The sequence below is a fragment of the Zalophus californianus genome, chromosome 8 (assembly GCF_009762305.2).
Source record: "Zalophus californianus isolate mZalCal1 chromosome 8, mZalCal1.pri.v2, whole genome shotgun sequence".
NCBI classification, from domain to species: Eukaryota; Metazoa; Chordata; class Mammalia; order Carnivora; family Otariidae; genus Zalophus; species Zalophus californianus.
Window position 1 is genome coordinate 76,953,503 of NC_045602.1, and position 23,338 is coordinate 76,976,840.

The 23,338-nt window shown below is 45.3% G+C and overlaps 1 long non-coding RNA gene, 1 other non-coding gene and 1 pseudogene across 3 annotated transcripts in view; 1 reads left to right on the plus strand and 2 right to left on the minus strand.

The window, feature by feature from the left end:
• The window catches only part of LOC113938106, a 40,079-nt gene that overhangs the window by 10,765 nt on the left and 5,976 nt on the right, over positions 1 to 23,338 (minus strand). The window lies entirely within an intron of this gene.
• LOC113938105 lies at positions 5,038 to 5,401 on the plus strand (annotated as a pseudogene).
• TRNAI-UAU lies at positions 13,374 to 13,466 on the minus strand. The gene is given in 2 exon segments: positions 13,374 to 13,409; positions 13,429 to 13,466. It is a non-coding gene; the product is annotated as a tRNA-Ile (tRNA).

A 23,338-nucleotide genomic window follows, 5' to 3' on the forward strand; every position in this document is an offset into this window, starting at 1 on the left:
GGGGATGTCCCTGGCCAACCTGGATGGGTCGGTCGCCCCCTCCTTACCTTGCTTCACAGTCCAGTTCGCTGGGCCCAGGAATCTGCATTGTAACTCTCCCCTCAGTGATGCTTGTGAACACCAGTGGCCACCCCACCACAGCACTCTCTGTGTTTTCTTATTGGGCTCCTGGTGGGAACGCTACTCGCCAACTAGACAGGAAGCCACCTGAGACGTGACACACACGCAGTGACGGGACCTTGGAAAGACTCCAGAGAACTTTCTAAAAACCAGGCTCTGGACCAGGATCTGCAAAGCAAACCAGCAGCGGCGGGACCCATTCCTACTCAGCTCCACAGACTGCACCCGTGTGTTGCCCTTCTATGATCCTTCCGTTCATTCTCTAAGGATTTGTTGAGCACTTGTTGGCCTGGCCTCTGACTGTACATCCTAAGGATGGGAAAGAAAAATTGCCACTTGCGTGAGCATAATAATTTTAGATAGTGAAAATAGCAGTAAATACTGTATACGGGAGTAAAACAGTACCATGCCACGTTCAAAGGCATCTCTGAGAAGGTGATATTTGACTGAGCCCTGAAGGTTAAGGAGCTAGCCACCCCAAGATTTGGACGAAGGTGTTCCAGGAGAAGGAAGAGCCCCGAGGCGGAAACAAGGAATAGAAAGGCTAGAGTGACTAGAGCGTAGCAAGCAGGGACAGAGCTACCGGAGCTGAGGATCGGGAGGTGTGCAGGGGCCAGTTCAGGCATGTGGGGCCTTCCGGACCTCTGTAGGCCTTTGCATTTTATTTTGCATGCAGTGGAAAGCCGTCAATGATTTTAAGCAAGAAAATGATAGGATGTGATTCATGTTATTAAAAACTCGCTTGAGGGGTGGGGGCTGGGCGGCTCAGGCAATGGAGTGTGTGACTCTTGATCTCAGGGTTGTGAGTTCAAACCCAATGCTGGGTGTAGAGGTTACTTAAAAAATAAAAATCTTTAAAAAGTAAAAGGAAAGCTCACTTGGGCTTCTGTATAAAGAAGGGACTGGAGAGGGATAAGAAGTGGAAGTAGGGAGGGCCTCTGGCTCAGGCCATGATCCCGGAGTCCCTGCTCAGCAGGGAGTTTGCTTCTCCCTCTGTCCTTCACCTCTCTCTATGTCTCTAAGAAATAAATAAAATCTAAAACTAAAAATAAAATTTAAAAAAGAAGTGGAAGTAGGGAGTCAGTTAAGAGACTGCTGCAATAGTCCAAGCAGGAGATGACAGGAAGTGCAGATGGACAGCAGTGATGGGGGGAGATACAGACTTGCTGGTGGATTAGATATGGGGGAGCAAAGGGGCACAGGGAAGGCTGCCTCCTCAGTGTTTCACTTAGAACCCAGGTGAATGGATGAAAGAGACATTTTGTGGGATGGGAAAGACTACGGGAGGAGCAGGTTTGGGAGGGGAAAGCTCCCCTGCTGTGCTTTGAATGAGTCATCCTACTGGAGGAGATGGGTGCGCTGATAGGGCTGGGCTTTGTACAAAGGCACAGGGAAACATCTATTAACTCTATCCCCAGGCCAGCTTAATAGTGTGAAAGATTACAGTAAATTTTAGTTCAGCTAGAAATGGATGCTGCCTTTTCTTTCTGAAAGGAAATCTCATTATTAAGAAATTTGAAAAATTGGCCATCAATGTAAAATCATGTTTTGTACAATAGCAATGGCATCAGTCATTGTTACAAGTGGCAGAAACCCAAGTCTGACAGGCTAATGCAAAAGGGCACTTTTGGGGGCACCTGTGTGGCTCAGCTGGCTAAGCATGGGACTCTTGGTTTCCGCTTTGGTTATGATCTCGCGGTCATGGGATGGAACCCCACATCTGGCTCCCCACTCAGCAGTGAAGTCTGCTTGGGATTCTCTCTCTCCCTCTTCCTCTGCTCCTCCCCCACTCACTCCTGCTCTCTCTGTCAAATAAATAAAATCTTTAAATAAATAAATAAACAAACAAATAAATAAAACTTCTTAAAAATACTCTTTAAAAAGGGGAGGGGGTACTTTTCTGGCGCACACAATCAAACCACAGAAGGAGAACTTGTGAAGCTAATTTTATCTGAGACACAAACACTTCTAGACCGCTTTATCTCTTCTCCAGGTCTCATTAAATGTAGCCTTCATTCTCCCAGGCCAAATCCTCAGCTAGGAGGATGCCTGCTAGAAAGAGACCTTCTGGGGACAGCAGGAAGCTCTGGATTTATATTTTTTTATGTTTCTAAACAGAAAGAGAAAACGACTCTTCCCAGATAACTCCAGATAGAAGAGCGCCTGGGTGGCTCAGTCTGCTAAGGGTCTGCCTTCACCTCAGGTCATGATCCCAGGGTCCTGGAATCAAGTCCCATGGGCTCCCTGCTCAGCTGGGAGTCCGCTTCTCCCTCTGCCCCTCCCCGCTGCTTGTGTGTGCTCTCCCTCTCTCTCTCAAAACAAAACAAAACAAAACAAAACAAAACAAAATAAAACAAAAACCACCTCGAGATAGAAATTCTGATTGGCTCACTCGGAGTCACATGCCCATCTCCGAACCAACCAGCGTGCAGCTGGGCTGATTCAGCGTGACTGGCCGAGTGCTCAGCGGTGCTGAGGGGCATGGTATGTTGTAACCCGAAGAAAAGGGAACGGGGTCTACTGCACAGTGTTATTTTTCTGAAACTATAGCCAAAAGAGATCTTGGACGTCTCAGCCCCCTCCCCACCAACGCAAGACTCAAGGTCCTGCTGTATGACTTGTGCAGCTGGGACACTTACTCCGTCACCAGCCAACCCACCCTATTTCTCAATGGTGCTGATCCTTTTAAAAAATAAATGTGCTTCCTTGTCGTCATCACGTTGGGCTGTAGTTCTAAGTTCATATTCTTTCCTCTAGGTCAATAGTGAGTACATCGACTCCTTTCACCGATATTTGAAAGCAGCACATACATCCCTCTCCAGCCCGCTCTTCTCCAGGATCCAGATTCCTAGGAGTTGCACCAGTAGTCTTCATGGGTGGCTCCTTGTGACGGGAGTAGGAGGGGCATCTAGTCCCCAGGATCCTTGAGGCCAGGGGTTGTTGAATCAAGGACTTGATGGGGAAAGGCAGGGAACTCAGGGAGGGAGGAAAGGGGCCAGCCAGCCAGCAAGGAGCATAAAAACACGTAAAGAGAATCCCGTTTTACCATTTACATTAAGAAGCAGAAGAAAAGGGAGGGTGGGGGGATGGGTTAGCCTGGTGATGGGTATTAAAGAGGGGCACGTTCTGCATGGAGCACTGGGGGTTATACGTAAACAATGAATCATGGAACACTACATCAAAAACTAATGATGTACTGTATGGTGACTAACATAACATAATAAAATACAATTTAAAAAAAAGAAGAAAATAGATGAGATAAAAATAAATTCAGAAGAAAAGGTTAAAAGAAGGCTCAGAGGAAAATAAAAGAAGTACAGAGGGAGAGGTGGCATCACAGTTTTAAAGGGAAAGCACATCCTCATTAACAAAAGGGTGTGTAAAGGAACGAAAGGGTTATGACAGAACAAAATCAGTTAAGTAAAAATATTTTTCAGTGACTTTAAACATTATAAGGCTAGAAGGTGATGCTGAAGGCAACAGGACAGAGTCAAGGGCAGAAGCACCAGGCAGGGCTGAGTGGAGAGTCTCCTGGGCTTCTGCTAAATCTGGAGTTGCCTTCAGGCCACCCCTGCAAGCTGGGACACCTCTGACGAGCAGGCCATGCCTTATGTCAGAGCCTCCAGGAAATGCCCGGTCCTCAAATCGCTGTGGGGGAAAGGCACTCAGTGGGGGCTTCCCTGGAACTGAAGAACAAGTGCATGCCCCACCAGCCTCGGTCAACACGGCCCCTCAGCCACTGCCTGCGGGAGGTGGATTCTAGAGGTCTCGTGCCCATGGATTGCCGCCTCAGAAACCCTCTTTAACGGTGATTCCACACAGCTGCAAAATTTCACATGTATATAAAATAGATATAGAATATATATCTTATATGTTATATATAACATTATATAACATCACAAAGTATATATCACATTATATCTTATATATAAATTATTATATACATGATTGTATTTATTTTATAGATAGATATCTACCCCTTGGACCAGAAATCCCACATCCAGAATCTATCTTAAAAGTATACTGGCCAAAAATTCCAAGCAATGTGAACAAATTTCTTCACTGCAGCACTATCTCTGCAACCAGAAGACTAAAAACCACCCAAGGGTTCATCAGTAGAGGAGTGGAACGCCACATGAGCAGAGTACCGGGCTGCCGTACTAAGGAAGGAGGAAGAGCTCTAGCTGCAACATTAAAATGATCTTCAGATATGCTGTTACTGAGGGGTGCCTGGCTGGCTCAGTGAAGCACATGATTCTCAATCGCAGGGTCTTGAGTCCAAGCCCCACGTCGGATGTGGAGCCTACTTAAAATAAGAAAGAAAGAAAAAAAAGAATATATCATTAGTGAAATCAGTGAGGGATAGGACAGCTCTTGAATGAGAAGGAAAGGAAGTGGAACACAAACGTAAGTGCGTATTTGCCTATATATTTTTTAAAGATTTTATTTTTTATTTATTTGACAGAGAGAGACACAGCAGAAGAGGGAGCACAAGCAGGGGGAGCGGGAGAGGGAGAGGCAGGCTCCCCGCCGAGCAGGGAACCCGATGCGGGGCTCGATCCCAGGACCCTGAGCCGCAGGCAGACGCTTAACGACTGAGCCACCCAGGCGCCCCTTGCCTATGTTTTTTAAGAGAAACAATAAAAGGATAACCAAAAAAGTAATTTTCAAAATATTACCTATAGAAAGAAGGAGGAGACAGGACTAACAGACAAGGATAGAAGCCGGACTTCTCTGAATAAACCTTGTTTTATAGTTTTGACTTTGGAAGCATGTAAATTTTTTAGATAAATAAATGAAAAAGAAAAAGAAAAGAATCCCTAAAAATGTAAAACAAACTGAATCAAATGGCCCTCACTGTTTATCAAGCCATAACAGAAAAATTACGTTGACTTTAAAACACAATACTTTGGCTCTCGGGTCTCGCTACCAAGATGACCAAGAAAAGAAGGAATAATGGTCGTGCCAAAAAGGGCCGCGGCCACGTGCAGCCTATTCGTTGCACCAACTGCGCCCGTTGTGTGCCCAAGGATAAGGCCATTAAGAAGTTCGTTATACGGAACATAGTAGAGGCTGCCGCCGCCAGGGACATTTCCGAAGCGAGCGTCTTCGACGCCTATGTGCTTCCCAAGCTGTATGTGAAACTACATTATTGTGTGAGTTGTGCCATTCACAGCAAGGTAGTCAGGAATCGCTCTCGTGAAGCACGGAAGGACCGAACACCCCCACCCCGATTTAGACCTGCCCGTGCTGCCCACGACTTCCACCAAAGCCCATGTAAGGAGCTAAGTCCTTAAGGACTGAAGAAAAGCTGTTCTCCAGAAAAGAAATAAATGGCGATTACACTTCAAAAGAAAAAAAAAAAAAAACACAATACTTTGAATGCTGCGTTTGGAATATAAATTAAGGACAAAAGGAATCACAAAGGAATCTTAAACTGCAATCAATAATCTGATTGTTAGAAGTAATATTGATAACATTACTTTTTATTTATTTATTTATTTATTTATTTATTTATTTATTGAGCATGCAATGAGGGGGATGGGAGGGGCAGAGGGCAAGAGAGAGAGAGAATCTTAAGCGGACTCCACGCCCAGAGTGGAGCCCGATGCGGGGCTCCATCTCACAACCCTGAGATCATGACCTGAGCTGAAATCAGGAGTTGGATATTTAACCAACCGAGCCACCCAGGTACCCCGATAATATTATTTCAAAACGTGTGTGTGTGTGTGTGTGTGTGTGTGTGTGTAGTAGGATAAAGCAAAGAAGTAAATTAAGTAATTATGTAAGAGTTGTAAAGAACTAATATTTTCAGAACAAGAGAAAAGACATCCAAGTATAAAATTTAATGGCATAAATTTTGTAATTTTAAATGGAAATATCAGTATAAACTCAGACTTTTCCTCTTTTTAAAAAGTATATGAATTTCCTAGTTCTGTCCACTGAAAAGACGTTGAAATACGATAACCATAGAGTAGCAACAATCGATTCTAGCACATAGATTGTGGTCTCCTAAATAAGAACATTTCTCAGCAAAAAGAACCAGACTCCTAGGAGAAATAGCCAATTCCAGGATTGAAGAAAGAAAAATACAAAATGTATTCTGGAATATCTTGTTATGCTGGGAACAAGAAGACTATCAAAGATCTAAGATTATGTCAAAAAGACCCAGGAGCCAACTTTATGGCACTTTCTCTGGCCAAACATGAGACAGATCAAGCGTCAACAGTGATAGCTGGGCCAATGAATCATGAGAACGTAACAGTCCTAAATACCGATGCAGCCAAAAACAGAGCTGCAAAAAAACAGTCCTAAATACTGATGCAGCCAACAACAGAGCTGCAAAAAAATAAAGCAGGAAAAGGCAGAGCTAAAAGGAGAAATAGAAAAATCCATGATTGTAGTTGGTTATTTTCACACCCTTCTCTCAATGACAGAAGAAGTGGAGAGAAAATCAAAGCTATTGAAGCCTTGAGCAACACTAGAAACCAACTTGATATCATTGACATTGACAGAACACTCTGCCCGACAACAGCACAATACACATTCTCTTCACATACATCAAAATCTAATGAAAAGCAGGAAAACAATTGAGAACGTGAAATGAAACTGAAATGAAATGAAACTGAAAACTGGATATTTGAAAAAGATAAACGAAAGTGAAAAACCTCTTATTAGACTGATCAGGAAGACATATAAAAAAAGATACAAATTACCAGAAACTTGCGAGGACATCACTACAGATCCTAAAGACAAGAAGGGAATATTATGTATAACTTCATGCCAATAAATTGAACACATTTTTTTTAAAGATTTTATTTATTTATTTGACAGAGAGAGAACATGAGAGAGGGAACACAAGCAGGGGGAGAGGGAGAGGGAGACCGATGCGGGGCTCGATCGCAGGCCCCTGGGATCATGACCTGAGCTGAAGGTAGATGCTTAATGACTGAGCCACCCAGGCGCCCCTAAATTGAATAAATTTAACCAAAAAGATAAATTTCTTGAAAAACACAAAATACCAAAGCTCACTCAAGAACAGATCGCTTGAGGGCGCCTAGGTGGCTCAGATGGTTAAGCGTCTGCCTTCAGCTCAGGTCATGATCCCAGGGTCCTGGGATCAAGTCCCGCATCCGGCTCCCTGCTCCTTGGGAGCCTGCTTCTCCCTCTGCCTCTCTCTCTCTCTCTCTCTCTGTCTGTCTCTCATTAATAAATAAATAAAATCTTTAAAGAAAAAGAATAGATCACTTGAATAACCCCATATCTACTAAATTAATTGAATTTATAGGGTTTAAAAAAAAAACCTTCCCACAAAGAAAACTGCAGACCCACAGTGCTTCACTAGTGACTTGTGGCAAATATTTAACAAAGAAACAATACAGGACTTACACCCTGAAAACTACAAAACATTGCTAAAAGAAATTAAAGGCCTAAGGGTGTCTGGGCGGCACAGTTGGTTAAACATCCAACTCTTGGTTTCAGCTCAGATCATGATCTCTGGATCATGAGATTGAGCCAGGGCTCTGCACTCAGTGCAGAGTCTACTTGAGTTTCTCTCTCCCTCTCCCTCTCCCTCTGCCCCTTCCCCTGCCCCCGCTCTCGCTCTCTCTCTCTCTCAAATGAACAAATAAATCTTGAAAGAAAGAAAGAAAGAGAGGAAAAAAAGAGAAATTAAAGGCCTAAATAAGTGGGGAGTTGTACCTTATTTATGGAATCCAAAGACCCAATATTGTTAAGTAGATAATTCTCAAATTGATCAACAAATTCAATGGAATTCTTTTAGAAATCCCAGAACGTTTTCATAGAAAATTGCAAGCTGATCCTAAAGTTTATATGGAAAGGTAAAGGACCTAGAATGGCCTAAACAGTTTTGAAAAAGAACAAAATTGGAGGATTTACACTGTCTGGTTTCCAAACTTATAGTAACCAATACACTGTGGTGTCATCATAACATCACACTGATATATAGGTCAAATAGAATAGAATGATAGTCCAGCAAAAGACCAACACATTTTCATGGTCAATTCATTTTTGACAAGGTGCCAAAGCAATTCAATCAGTAAAGGATAATATAATATATTATATATTATAATATGTTATATACATATATCATATATTATATAAATATATCAATAAATGGTGCCAGAATTGAATATCCATATGCACACACACACACACACACACACAGAATTAGACCTCTACTTACATCATACACAAAAATTAACTCCTAAATCTAAGAGCTAAAACATAGAATAAAATCTTGGTGATCTCAGATTAGGCAAAGATTTCTTAGATATGACACCAAAACTACCATCCATAATAGAAAAAATTGTATAGATTGAATTTCATCAAAACTTTAAGTTTGTTCTTGAAGAGACTCCATTAAGAAAATGAAAACACAGGCAGGTGGCTGGCTCAGTCAGGGGAGCATTGTGACTCTTGATCTCACGGTGTAGAGTTCAAGCCCTATCTTGGGCAAGGAGCCTACTTTAAAAAAAAAAAAAAGAAGAAGAAGAAACCCCAAGCCACAAACTAGGAGAAATTATTTACAAAGCATATATCCAATAAAGGAATTAGATCTGCAACTCAAAAATTAAAAGACAGGGGTGCCTGGTGGCTCAGTTGGTTAAGCGTCTAACTCTTGATTTCAGCTCAGGTCATGATCTCAGGGTTGTGAGATTGAGCCCTGCCTCCCACTCTGTGCTCATCATGAAGTCTCATTGAGATTCTCTCTCCCTCTCCTACTGCCCCTCCCCCACCCCAGCTCCCGAGCGTGCAGGGGTGCACTCTCTCTCTTTCTCTAAAAAAATAAATAAAAATAATGAGACAGGGTGCCTGGGTGGCTCAGTCGTTAAGCGTCTGCCTTCGGCTCAGGTCATGGATCTCAGGGTCCTGGGATCGAGTCCCACATCGGGCTCCCTGCTCCGCAGGAAGTCTGCTTCTCCCTCTCCCACTCCCCCCGCTTGTGTTCCTGCTCTCGCTATGTCTCTCTCTGTCAAATAAATAAATAAAATCTTTAAAAAAAAATAATGAGACAAACAACCCCACACACACAAAAAAAGGGGGGGTAAAAGATTTGAATGGACAATTCAACAAAGAAGATATACGAATGTCTACTAAGCACTCAAAAGACTACTCAACATCATTACGTAGTTTATTGTATGTAAACTATTGTTCCAAACAACCCTGTAAAATAAAAAACTAATTGGTCACCTTTGGGAATTGTGAGGGTATCAACTCATTATTCTTAAAGATTCGTAGAAAAAGGAAAAGAATCAAACAATACTATCCAGGCTTTTCTAAAGTGAATTGTGCTTGAGGAAAACCAAATAGTCAATAGAAAAAAAAGGGGGGGTGGTTTTTTTCTTAGAATCACAGTCATAAATGCAGAACGAATAATAGAATTAGAAAATCACTATTGTGTAATCCTTAATAAAATGATAACTCTAGACAAAGAGCATCCATGGCTGCTGAAACCATTAGGTTAAAGGCTGATGCAGAATTTAATAATGGATGGATTAGATTGACCACATCTGAAGTCACCAATAAAATTAACATCATGAAATGTGGAACGTTATGTACTTTCTCCTATGATGCAATAGTACATAGTACCACCTAGAATATAATTTTGCAAAAAAAAAATTGAATCAATATTATCAAGCTTCTAGAGCATATTGTCAGGAGGGATCAAAGAGCTTGTTATAGGGTGTCTTGAAGGTGCAATTGGCCAAATTCTGTGGGAAATTCTGCAGATCAACAAATAAATACCATAAAAGGGAGTGGGGAGAAAGGGAATTGGTATACATTAAGAGAAACTTAAGAGATATATCGGTCAAATGCAATGGGTGGACTTTGTTTGGATCATGATTCAAGCAAACCAACTGCAAAAATACCTTTCAGGGATAAGTGTGGAAATCTGAACACGGACTAGGAATTAGGTGATGCAGGGGCATTATTAATCTTACAAGGTGTAATAATGATACCATCTCGATTTTTCATTAGAAAGTTGAAATCTAGAGATTTCAGTAAAATCTCCCAAGATGTAGGCGAATGATTAAAAATGTTTCGAACGCTGGGCCGGTCAGTGCTAGAAAGCCAAACAAAACCTGTCAGGAAGCTAGATTTGTTCCACAGACTGCTGTTCTGTGATCTCTGACACCACAGCATGTAATGCATTATACAGTGCCATGAGGCATTAATAATTGTTGACATTTTTACCATTTGGGTCACACACTGGGACAAGTGAGGTTGCATACATCTGAAACCCCCAGATCCTTCACATGCAAATGGTTGTCGAGCCAGGCACCCCCACACTGAACTCTGAACTGAACACAGGCACACGATTATCTCTGTCGAATTGCATATTGTCATTTGTCAGAAACATTTGTCTCTGGATTGTCTCTACTTGTCCTCCAAATTCTATTGAATTTGCACTCCCGTCCAGATTTGTATCATGCACAATAAGCCTGTCTTCATCCAAAGTAATTACAAAGCTAATGTCCGCCTGGGGTATGTCAGGCTTCTCTCCTGCTAGAGATCTCCAACTGTTCACCTATAACTTCACCCTCCCTTCCAAGTTCATCCACCTCGTATTTACACATCTGCCTTCTTAAAGCCACCCTACATCATACACAGGCCTAACCCACCAATCACGGTGTTAATAATGCCCTTTCCTCCTGTCTGCATAGTACTGTTTGGCTTTTAAGGCATTTTCCCATAACATCCTGACTTGATCTTTGTCACCTCTCAAAGTCTTTAAAAAGCCAATCAATGTCACATTAAGATGTTGGACTACAAATCTGCCAATAGTCTATTTGTTTGTGTCTAACCCACTACTAATTTCCCAGCAGGGAATTTCTAGAGTAAACAGAGAAAGGGCAGCTCATTTCACTTCCTTCCCTCCCACCTCACCATTTAACCAGAAAAATAGGCCCCTAAACCACCACCACTCCAGCAATACCCAACAGGGACAGAAACAATATTTAAGGCAAAGTTCTAGCCTTGAGAGTTGACAGGAAGTGGAATGGGTTGCCTTGTGAAGAAAACACATTCTGATGCCAGAAATCTTCAAATAGGAGCTGGGGTTTTGTAGAAGGGATTCTGACATGGAGGCGAAGTTGGGCAGAATGATCTTACCTTCATTTATTTCTGTCCATGTGGGGAACCTGCTCTGTGCTCAGCTCTCAGAAGTTTCTGACCAGTTCTTGCAGTGAGTACTCTCAGACAGAAACATTCACTTGGCAAGGCTGATCATTTTTACGCTTTGTGTATTTTAAAATTAGTTCCCTTTTAAAAAATAGTTTTTGGGGGTGCCTGGGTGACTCGGTCCATTAAGCATCTGCCTGCGGCTCAGGTCATGATCCCAGGGCCCTGCTCCACGGGGAGCCTGCTTCTCCCTCTCCCTTTGCCTCTCCCCCTGCTTGTGCTCTCTCTCGCTATCTCTGCCACTATCTGTCTCTATCAAATAAATAAAATCTTTAACAAAAACAGTTTTTGGCAAAAAGTTTTTTAAATGCCAACCTTTTCACCATTGTTCAAAAATGAAGAGAATCCATACAATGGAATATTAATCAGCCAGAAAAAGAAATCAGGTAATGATACAGGGTGGGACATGGGTGAATCGTGAAAGCATTAAGGGAAAGAAGCCAGTCACAAAAGACCACAGGTCCTATGATTGTGTTCATATGAAAGTCCCCAGTAGGGGAATGTATAGAGACTGAAAATAGATTAGTGGTTGCCTAGGGCCGAACTGGGGAGTTAGGGTGGGGACAGCTAGAGGATATGGGGTTGCTTACTGAGGTGCTGAAAATGTTCTAAAATTGAACGTAGTGATGGTTACATGGTGAATATACTAAAATCCACTGAATTGTACACTTTAAAATGATATGTGAATTATTTCTTAAAACTGTTTTTTTAACTTAAGCAAACTTTATTATTATTATTATTAATTATTATTATTATTATTATTAATGGATAGATTATTGTCTCCAGGCCTGAGCTAGATTTCTCACCATCTGCCAAGGATGAGCCTGTGAGCAAAAGGCTCTAGCTGGGAGAGGGCCTGGCCTCGGGTTAGGTGAGGAGGGCAGACTTTCTCACATTTCACTGGGCATGAGGCTCTCCATCCTGGATCTGGGGCTAGGGTTAGTAGCTGAGGAGACAGACCAGAACTCCACCCTCCACCCACTTTCTCTGTGCCTTCTCGATCTTACTTCTCAGCGCTCCAGGTAGTCTTTCCATCCCAGGATTTTACTACCATCCTGTCCATAAAAACAGGAGAAACCACTCTTTGGGGAGAACGCGTTTGGGACGACTGTCACCCTACTAAACTTGTTCCCCGCTCCGCCCACACCTCCTGGGGATGTGGGGCACACATCCACCCATGGCAAAGCAGCCCCCACGCTTCCGAGGAAGTGTTCCCGTGCTGGCTGCAAAAACAGATTGCCTGTCTCTCCCCGCCCCACCCCTCCGAGAGGACTTCTGAACCTAGCATTTGGGGCATGCAGGAAAGGACAGCCGCCACTCGAACATCACTAGAAGGCGTCTGCTCTCAGGTCCGTCGGCGAATCGCACCACCGCAGACTGACACCCGGGAGAGGAGGCGCAGAATGGGGCGAGGGGAAACGCCCAGTGCACATTTCCCAAACTCTGCACGTCGGCCCAGGGAGGCCTGTGTGCCTGGGGAGGGGAGAAGGGCCCGCGGTCTCGGGGTGTCCGCAGTTCGGAGGGAGGGGAGCAGCAGCTCCACTTTCTGCCCTGCGCGGAGCCCCTGGCCCCAGCTCCCGGGGGAGCTCCCCGGCTCGCGACCGGGCACCCACAAAGCGCCGCGCCACGCCCCACCTAACCGTGGGCTAGGGGCCGTGGACGGGAAGCCGGACCTCGTCCCGGCGCCGGGAGCTGGGGCACGCCCGGTAGATTTTCGACCTCGATGCCCAGTGCGGCGCCCCGGGATCTCCCTTCCTCAGAGCCGGTACTGTGGCTGGCGACTGGATGCCGTTAAAGGAAACGCCTGGGAAGAGAAGTAGGAGGAAGCAGTATGCAGAAGTCCAGATTCGAGGGGCTGGATGGTGCGTGGGGGCAACAAGTAGCTCGCATTGCGGGTAAGAAGCTCCAGGGCGAGCGGCAGCCTGCCTGCGGCGGAGCGACAAGCGCACACAGGCAGTCAGCGACAGGAACTGAGAACGCTAAAGAGAGACTAACTCGCCCCTTTGAGTAAGGAGATAAAAGGGGGCTGCGGATGTCCAAAAGGGTCGTGCTCCAGGTGAGGCTCGAACTCACAACCTCGGCATTGCTCTGCATGTACTGCTGTATAAGTACCGCGCGCTAACCGATTGCGCCACTGGAGCTCCGCTTAGCCGGCCTCGCGATGGCTCTATCAGGGTTCACCCAGGCCCGGTGCGGGCCTCGGCGGAGCATGCGCACTCGTGGCTCGTGGCTCCGCGGGGCTGGGTCCGGGCCCCGAGTCGCCGGCAGCTGCGGGCCCCACGGCTCCCGGCGGAGTGAGCGGGGAGTCCTGCGAGGGTCTCCCCCGGGGACGAAGGGCCGGTTGGCAGGGCCGTCACGGGCAGGCTACTGGGGCGTTGAAAAGAGTGCAGCCCGCCTCGCCGAGCAGCGCGGGAGGAGGAGCCTCGGCCGTCGCCTTCGGCGTCCTACCGAGAGTTTCGCCTTCGAGAGCGGGCCCCGCGAGGAGCCGGGCGGGCGGCGGGCGGGCCTCGGTGCGGTGGTGACGCGGGCCGAGGGGTGGGGTCGAGCGGGGCGGCCTCGGCTCACCGGCCGCACTTCGCCGGCGGCCGCCCCCTGCCCGCGCCCCGCGTGACCAGTGAGCGAGAGGCCCCGGCCTGGACTCCCGCGCCGCCCTGGAAGTCAGCGGAGCCGTCCGGCGGGGCAGCCAGGCGGCGCCCGGGCCGGGGGTGTACCGAGGGCGGCCTCAGCCGGCGGGGCCTCCGGAACCGGACAGGGCGGGGGCTTCAGCATCAGAGCCTGGTTGGCCCCGGAGGTTCCCCTCGGCCCCTCGTCCATCCTGAGCGCAGGCAAGGATGTCAAGCGTGTCAAGCCACGGGCATTGCGGGGACATGACGATAGCCCGGACCTTCGAGGGAGTGCCTGCTAAGCCCCGCGTGTTTTGTTGGGCCACAACATATTTGTTTGGTTTAATTGTAAAACTACTTCCTAGTATTTAAAATCAAGAGGTCTCATACAAATACCTGGATATCCATTTCTTTTCTTTTTTTTTTAACCAGACAAGGTCACACTGTACCTAGGGCCAAATTATGGTCAAAGGTGCCCTATAGGCACTTTTTTCTTCGTGGACCCTTTCCTCCATTTAAAAAAAAAATATTAATGGCATTTTATTCCTGCAAAATAAAGACAAATATAATCCAGGCAGCATTTATTGTTACAACATGATTATTGTATTTTTTTCTTCTGATTTCAAAAGAATTTAAAATGTGAACATTTTTGCGGGCTCTAGGTACTGTGCCTACTGTACCTAGTTGGTAACTCCGCCGGGAACCTGCATTCCCCCGCCCCGCCGCCCCCGCCGAACCTGCTCCCCGCCTGGGAGGTTAGCTGCAGCCACCTCCACAAAGTACGCACCACTCTCTCAGTGTTTTTCTCCAGGTTGCCTCTGGGCCTGGTCGATTGTCTCCTGGGCCTCTGTGGGGATGTTGGTCACCCTGTTTGGTTGACCAGAGCCGGAGAGCAAACAACAGAACACTATGATAATAGATTGGGGGTACTGGTATGGGCAAGTGATGAGAGGCAGAAAAAAGATCCTGTTCGTAGTCACTTTGTTGGTGACTTCCCACGGTAACAGGTTGTGTTAGGGTGACAGTGTCAAGCAGTAGGATTGTAAAAAGCCTTGAAATTCAAGCGGAACTGATTAGACTGATCAGGAAGACAATGAGGAAACAGTAGCAGTAAGGCAGGGGCCTCCTAAAGATGGTGTTTTTAGGAAACTTCGTGCCCCGTGCCTGCTGGGTAAGCAGAGGAAAGGGGTAAGTGAGACTCGCCAGATAGTTTTGAACTGTAAGAGACATAAGTCCAGAGCAAGAGCTCAGAAAAGGGGACGGTCAACACATCCCTGCAAGATCCCATCAGGCACCAGGCAGGTGGTGGGATGCAGAGTTGTTTGCAACATGCCCGGATTAGGGCTCCTTGGAGCATGCCTGGCCAAGTCCAGAATACTTTGAGGGCAGCAGAGAGTGAGACTTTGAAATAAATGAGTTGGAACAGGCTATTAACGTAACCACATGGTTTCTCTGAGGTGGGAATACTTTTTCAAATTTTTAAATTTTATCTGTTTATTTTTAAAGGTTTAATTTTTCTTTAAGATCTAATTTTTAAGTAACCTCTACACCCAATGTAGGGCTCGAACTCACAACCCCGAGATCAAGACTTGCATGCTGCACCTATGGAGCCAGCTACGTTCCCCAAATTTTTAAATTTTAAATTGAAAAGGGTTAATTTCCTGATGAACAAGAAAGTAAGTCGTGGACCTATACATAGTGTCTTCTCAAATCCAGTAGCATCTCCAGAGTCTGCTCTTCCTCCCTCCACATCCCTCAGGTAGAACGCACCTGGTGAACCACGAGCAGCAAGTTTAGCCCCTGGTGGTCCACTTCCCTCTCGCTTCTCCCATCCTGGATTTACTCTTTCATTGATTCAGCAGATATTAACTGATCCTGGTTGCATGGGAGGGGAAGGCAGCACCTGATACAGACTTTGGGAACTAAAATAGCTTAGTCCCCAAAGAAAGTGGGGCTCTAAAGGAAGGACCTAGTAAAGGCAGTGCTGAACCTGGAGGGGGACGATGTCAGAACCTCTGCTACCAGAGAGATTTTTTCCCAGCAAGAAGTCTCCTAAGACCTTCAAATCACTTAAACTCATATGAACTGACTCTGAAGAGCCACGAATTAAGAGTCTGAGCTGTGACCCTCCCTGGTTGTGTGACCTTAAGTCAATCTCTTACCCTCTCTGGACCTCAACTTCTTCATCTGTAATCTGAGGGATCTAGACCAAAGAAGAGCTTTCTAGCCTATCTTGACTGGAGAACTCTTTTTATCACGTATATACTTGCCAACACCTTGAGATTATTAAATCATGTAATAATTTTCATGATGTGTATAATTAGTTATTTTAAAAATAAAGTTATTTTAGGGGCACCTGGGTGGCTCAGTCATTAAGCGTCTGCCTTCGGCTCAGGTCAGTCGTTAAGCGTCTGCCTTCGGCTCAGGTCATGATCCCAGGGTCCTGGGATCGAGCCCCGCATCGGGCTCCCTGCTCCGCGGGAAGTCTGCTTCTCCCTCTCCCACTCCCCCTGCTTGTGTTCCCTCTCTCGCTGTGTCTCTCTCTGTCAAATAAATAAATAAATTCTTAAAAAAAAAAGTGTATGAGATTTAATGACTCATTATAGCATCAAAAATAGACAAAAACTGCTTTTCTAAATGAATGTTTGGGATTTGTGCTTTTTGCACTTTAAAAAAAACTGGTTTATTTTTATTACTCTCATGTTTTTGTGTCCAAACAATGAGATAAAACAGAAGAGTTCAGGCTGCTATATGCAAGCATCATTCTGCAAATAATATGAAGTGGGTCTGGCTCATGTTTATTCCTAATAATGAAAGGCTATATTGGATAGAATGGTCACTCTATTTTCTCTTTTTTGGCTTTGGTTTCTGACATAGAAGAGATATCAGGATGAGCCAGATAAACATTTTGATCAGCTGAATGCAATTTGCACGTCTATTGAATGAAGATCATCTTGAGTCATATTGTGGAATTTTCATGTTAGGGTCTTCATTTGCTTTACTTCAGCAAACTTTTCACATTTTATATTTGTAGCCAGCATTCCATTGTGAGCATATATTAAGCAGTTTAGGACTAAAAAAAGTTGCCATCGAGTAGTCAAAACCCACATAGGATCCACAGGAGTGGCTGAGTCATATGCACATATCTGGGCGCTGCTGCAGGTGCTGGGACATGCATTGGGAGGCTCCCAGAAGGACCCCATTTTCATGCGGCAAGAGGTTGTCTGAAGAATTCCTTTCATTACTTCTTTTCAAACTAGAAGTTTAAAAGATGCCACTGCCACCTGTAACAGTGCAGAACACCTTGAATGCCTTTCAGAGCCCCTGGGATCAGGCAGCATCTGAGATCCCCTCCTATGCTAATTCGCCCACAATCCTCTCTGGCACCACGTGGGGAAATGACCCTTTATTTTCCCTGGGGAGAAGAAAGATGTGTGGCTCCCAAGGCCCAACCTCCAGGGAAATGTGATGCAGACTGAACTGACTATACTCAGGAGTGGAGCAGGATAATTTGGGGAAACACAGAGCCCTTCACTCTGGATTCAAGCTGAACTGAAGATCTGATAAGAGCCCATCAGATGAGAAGAAACTTAAAAGATGGCTAACACCCAACGCTGATAAGAGTGTGGGAAACGGACACTGTTGTTTTTTGTTTTTAAGACAGGTCAGCAGAATCTTTCCAATGCATATGTCCTTTGACCCAGCAGTTCTGCCTCTAGGAACCTGTCCTTTAGAGACACTCATACACGGGAACACATATACCATATTTCACCAACTCTAAGATGCCCTAAACTGGGAAATATACCATTATTTTATGTACCAGTAAGAGAGAAAAAAGTGCTGCCATTTTAACTATGATGCTGTGCTTTCATATTACTTAGACTTTTTATTATAAACTTATTTAAAAAGCTCCCTTAGGGATCCCTGTGTGGCTCAGTTGGTTAAGTGTCTGCCTTTAGCTCAGGTCATGATCCCAGGTCCTGCATCTGGCTCCTTGCTCAGTGGGGAGTCTGCCCTTCCCTCTGCCTGCCGCTCCCCCTGCTTGTGCTTTCTCTCTGTCAGGTAAATAAATAAAATCTTTTTTTTTTTAAAGGCTCTTTTAGACAGACTCAGATGTACCTTTTTTTTTTTTAATCAGATATTACTCTTGCCAGAGACACGCTTTCCTCATCCCCCGAGCGACAGCTTAGCCAATGAGAAGCCACCACATTTGGAACTCCCAGTTTATTCCACTGGACTTTTAGTTTATAACAGCCTACCCAACTTACTCCTTTTCTCCTTAAAAGAGTGTACCCCTCCATTGTTCCCCAGACTTGCCTACAGTTTTGTCCCAGCTTGTTTGTCCCAGATTGCTATTCTCTTTTATTCCCAAATAAACCCACCTTTTGCTGATAAAATAAACTGGCAGTTTTTATTTGTAAGATTAACAACACATTGTTTAGCTATTCTCTTATTAATAGACATCTTGGATGATTTTCTGCTTGGAGCTTTTTTTTTTTTAAGATTTTATTTATTCATCTGACAGACAGAGAGACACAGCAAGAGAAGGAACACAAGCTGGGGAGTGGGAGAGAGAAAAGCAGGCTTCCCACGGAGCGGGGAGCCCCATGCGGGGCTCCATGTGGGGCTTGATCCCAGGACCCTGGGATCATGACCCAGGCCGAAGGCAGATGCTTAACCGACTGAACCACCCAGGTGCCCCTGCTTGGAACTTTCATAAAGCTGCCAAAAGCATTCTTGTGCACGGCTTCTCATTTTCATTCCTTTTGGGTTAAGTACAGGAGTGAAATTGCTGGATCATAAGGTAGGATTATGTATAGTTTTTGTAAAAGCATTTTTTTAACTTTTTAAAAAAGATTTTATTTATTCATTTTCATGAATGAAATATTATTCCTATTTCATTTATTCATTCACAGTGAGAGAGCGAGCACAAGCAGGGGGAGCAGCAGAGGGAGAGGGAGAAGCAGACTCCCTGCTGAGCAGGGAGCCCTATCCCAGGGCCCTGGGATCATGACCTGAGCTGAAGGCAGATACTTAACCAACTGAGCCATCCAGGCGGCCCGTAAAAGCATTTTTAATGTAAAACTTATAAACATAAAATTTGCCATTTTAGCCATTTTTAAATGCACAATTCAGTGACATTAAGCACATTTACATTGTTATGCAACCATCACCACCACCCATCTCCATCTGCCCCTTTCTTAATTTGATTTTTTGTGTTTTGCTGTTGAGCTTTAGGAGTTCTTTATATATTCTGGATATTAATCCCTTACTAGATACATGATTTGCAAATATTTTCTCCCATTTTGTGGGTTGCCTTTTCACTCTCTTTTTTTTTTTTTAAGATTTTATTTATTTATTTGACAAAGAGAGACACAGTGAGAGAGGGAACACAAGCGGGGGCAGTGGGAGAGGGAGAAGCAGGCTCCCCGCTGAGCAGGGAGCCAGACGCGGGGCTCGATCCCAGGACCCCGGGACCACGACCCGAGCCGAAGGCAGACGCCTAACGACTGAGCCACCCAGGCACCCACCTTTTCACTCTCTTGATAGTGACCTTTGATGTGCAAAAGTTTTTAACTTTGATGACGTTCAATATTTTATAAGAGACTGCCAGACCCTTATTTCCAAAGTAGTTGTGCCATTTTACACTCTCACCAGCGATGTTGAGCATTTCAATTGCTCTACATCCTTGTCAATGCTTGATATTGTCAGTTTTTAACTGTATTCATTCTACTAGGTATGTAATAGTATCTCCTTGTAGATTTAATTTGTATATCCTTGATGACTAATGGTGTTGAGCATTTTTTTTTTTTTTTGGTGTTGAGCATTTTTGATGTACCTATTGGCTATTTGTATATCTTTGTGAAATGTTTGTTCACATCTTTCACCCATTATTTTGTTGGCTTTTTTGGAGGGGGTGGTTTGGGTCTTTTCTATCAAGTTGTAGGAGTGACTGATATTTCTCAGTTTCTTCATCTGCAGGTAGCAGGTATGAATTCCTCCAGGACACATGGACTACAAGAAATACCTAGGTTGGCCACTGTCCACAGTGCCCTGGATTCATAAGAGCCCCACTCTCATCCAAAGCATGTAGGATCCATGCCAGGAAAAAATAAGGGAATGCCACAGGATGTTGGGGGGGTGGAGGGGTGGGGTGGTGGGGAGTGTCTACCAGTGATTTGAAGGGAGGGAGCATTCAGTGGCTCCTGGCAAAGAGAAGCTGTAGAATATCTCCATGGGAGGGAGGAGGGAGGAAAGAATAGGGGAGAGCCCACTGGCCCTGGAGCCAGAGAAAATGGAAATGGAGCAGACATATGAGCTAAACTAAAAGCAGAGCTAGCCTATGAATGTCTCCCCAAGAACCTTCCACCTGTGAGGTGACAGGGAGACATAAACTTCCTGTTCTATTTACAGAGCCCTGGGAAACAAACAGTAACCACAGTGCAGATCAAGGGCGTTCTCCTAACCTGCCCTGCCCTGTCCAGTAGGGTCTCAGCTGAGGTCACAGACTGCTCCATCCCAAGGCCAACAGCCAACTGTGATCACATTAGAGAGGCAATATATTGGAGGGCCAACCACTTTTATTATGTGATGCCCTGATCTTAGGACCTAACCCTCCCTGAGTTGCAAATCACAACTATAAACAAAAAAAAATTTTTAAGAGAGAGAGGGAGAAGGCGGGGAGGGGCAGAGGGAGAAAGAGAATCTTAAGCAGGCTCCACGCCGTGCAGAGCCCAAGAGGGGAGGGAGGGGCTCGATCTCATGACCCTGAGATCATGGCCTGGGCTGAAATCAAGAGTTGAACACCTAACCAACTGAGCCATCCAGGCGCCCCAACAGATCTTTTATTTATTTTTTTTTTAAGATTGTATTTATTTTTTGACAGAGAGACAGCGAGAGAGGGAACACAAGCAGGGGGAGTGGGAGAGGGAGAAGCAGGCTTCCCGCGGAGCAGAGATCATGACCTGAGCCAAAGGCAGACGCTTAACAACTGAGCCACCCAGGCGCCCCCCCAACAAATCTTTTGATATATAAAATTAAGCATATAAAAATATGCCAGTCAGGAGACAGAAACCAAGCCAGTTACTTAACAAAGTATCTACTACAGAGAACTATTGACAAGGTTGTATTTATTTTATTTTATTTATTTACTTAAGAGAGAGAGAGAGAGAGAGTGCTTGCGCACGAATGGGGGAGGGGCAGAGGGAGAGGGAGAAGCAGACTCCCCACTGAGCAGGGATCCCAGGACCCTGAGATCATGACCCAAGCTGAGAGCAGATGCTTAACCACCTAAGCCACCCAGGTGCCCCTATTAGCTAGGTTTAAGGTTGCTAACTAGGTAACTGAAAAGCCAAAAAAAGAGAGTTCTGCAGTATCAGACACCACAGGAGCTGGAAGAAGCAGCTACCACCCCTAGGGCTGAGGGCAACCAAAGAAGGAACAATTACTATAACTTGGAAGGTGGGGGAGGACTTGAGCAGAATTGAAACTCTGACCTCCGAGGGGATACACCAGCTTCTCCTGTTGGTATCTCTGATGCGGTCACTTTAAAGCTGATTCCGCAAGAACAGGGAAACTGCAAGTTGCAGAGGACAGGACAGGGAAGCTAAGGGAAGGACCCACGGTGTGGAGCTCAGGAACCCCAGGCAGGCAGGGCATGGACAGAAAACAATCAGGGAGGAGCCAGCCCCCCCAACCCCGTTACCCCCACCCCCATCCTTGCAGACCCCCTCCCTTACCTCCATCTGGCAGGGCCTAATAGAACCAGTTGGGAAGCATCAATGGAGTTTGCAGCATCCCAGCCCCTGCATCATAATGCAGAATATAAACCATGGGTTTGGAGCTGAGAGACAATAACTTAATAACTGGCACAAAGGGCTTCATATCACACAGAAAGGGCTTCATATCACACAGAATGGAATAACCCTGCAGGCAAACAGGAACGTTTTGAGAACAACCCACCCATCCTCTGTTCACCCAGAAAGACAAGGGTTATCTTTTTTTTTTTGTAAAGATTTTTTTATTTTTTAACAGAGAGAGAGAGAGAGAGAGAGAGAGAGACAGCGAGAGAGGGAATACAAGCAGGGAGCGTGGGAGAGGGAGAAGCAGGCTTCCTGCTGAGCGGGGAGCCCGACGTGGGACTCGATCCCAGGACCCTGGGATCATGACCTGAGCCAAAGGCAGACGCTTAACGACTGAGCCACCCAGGCGCCCAAGACAAGAGTTATCTTAAGAGCAGAAGAGATCAAAGGTCCAAGCATCTGCCATATTGGTTTTTCTTTTGTGACTCCCTTTGGTGGTTCTAGCTCAGTGGTTCCCAAGCTTTCATGTCTAAGAATTACCACGTACTGTGCTTTATAAGGGATATAAAAAATATTCTAATTTGATTTTAACCATATGCAACTTTTGCCTTACTAGATTTAGAACCAAATCCCCCCAACATCACCATACCCCAGCCCCAATGGAGTGGATTGAAGGCAGAACTTTTTTTTTTTTAAGATTTTATTTATGTATTAGAGAGAGACACACAGCAAGAGAGGGAACACAAGCAAGGGGCATGGGAGAGGGAGAAGCAGGCTTCCCATGGAGCAGAGAGCCTGATGCAGGGCTTGATCCCAGGACCCTGGGATCATGCATGACCTGAGCCGAAGGCAGACGCTTAACGACTGAGCCACCCAGGCGCCCCAAGGCAGAACTCTTTTAAGAGGAAACACTGTAAGGGCGCCTGGGTGGCTCAGTTGATTAAGCGTCCGCTTTCGGCTCAGGTCATGATCTCAGGGTTCTGGGATCGAGTCCAGCATCCAGCTCCCTGCTCAGCGGGGAGTCTGCTTCTCCCTCTGCCTCTCCCTCCCCCCAGCTCATGCTCTCTCAGATAAATAAAAAGAAAGAAAGAAATACTGTATGCAGTGGGGGAAAAGCCTTATATTCCATATCCCGGTGCTTCTACTTACCAGCTGTGCACCTTGGGGGGCGCTAATTAATACTCTCAGCTTTAGTTTCAATTTTCTAACCTGTAAATGGAGAAGCAGCTACCTGATGAAGGAGACAAGGTCCTGTGTCAACTTCTGTCAAATCAGATCCCCAAATCTGCAGGACAGAGCCGCCTCCCTTGCTGTGCCTCATAGGAATGAGGAGTGAATGGTCATTGTGTTAAACCACCGAGTTTGGGGTGGGCTTTTCCTGTTACAGCAGCTAATATTACCTTCACTGATACAGAGTTCACACTTTACAACAGTTTCCTCAAAGAAATAAGGGTGAGTATCACATCCCTGAAATGCAGACAGCCAGTTGTAGGAAGATACCAATTAAAGTCTTTGTAAATAAAAATACGAAACCATTGAAATTTAAAACCCAGTAGATGGGCTGAACTGTAGAATACTTTAACTAAATAGAAAAACAGTAAGCTGGAA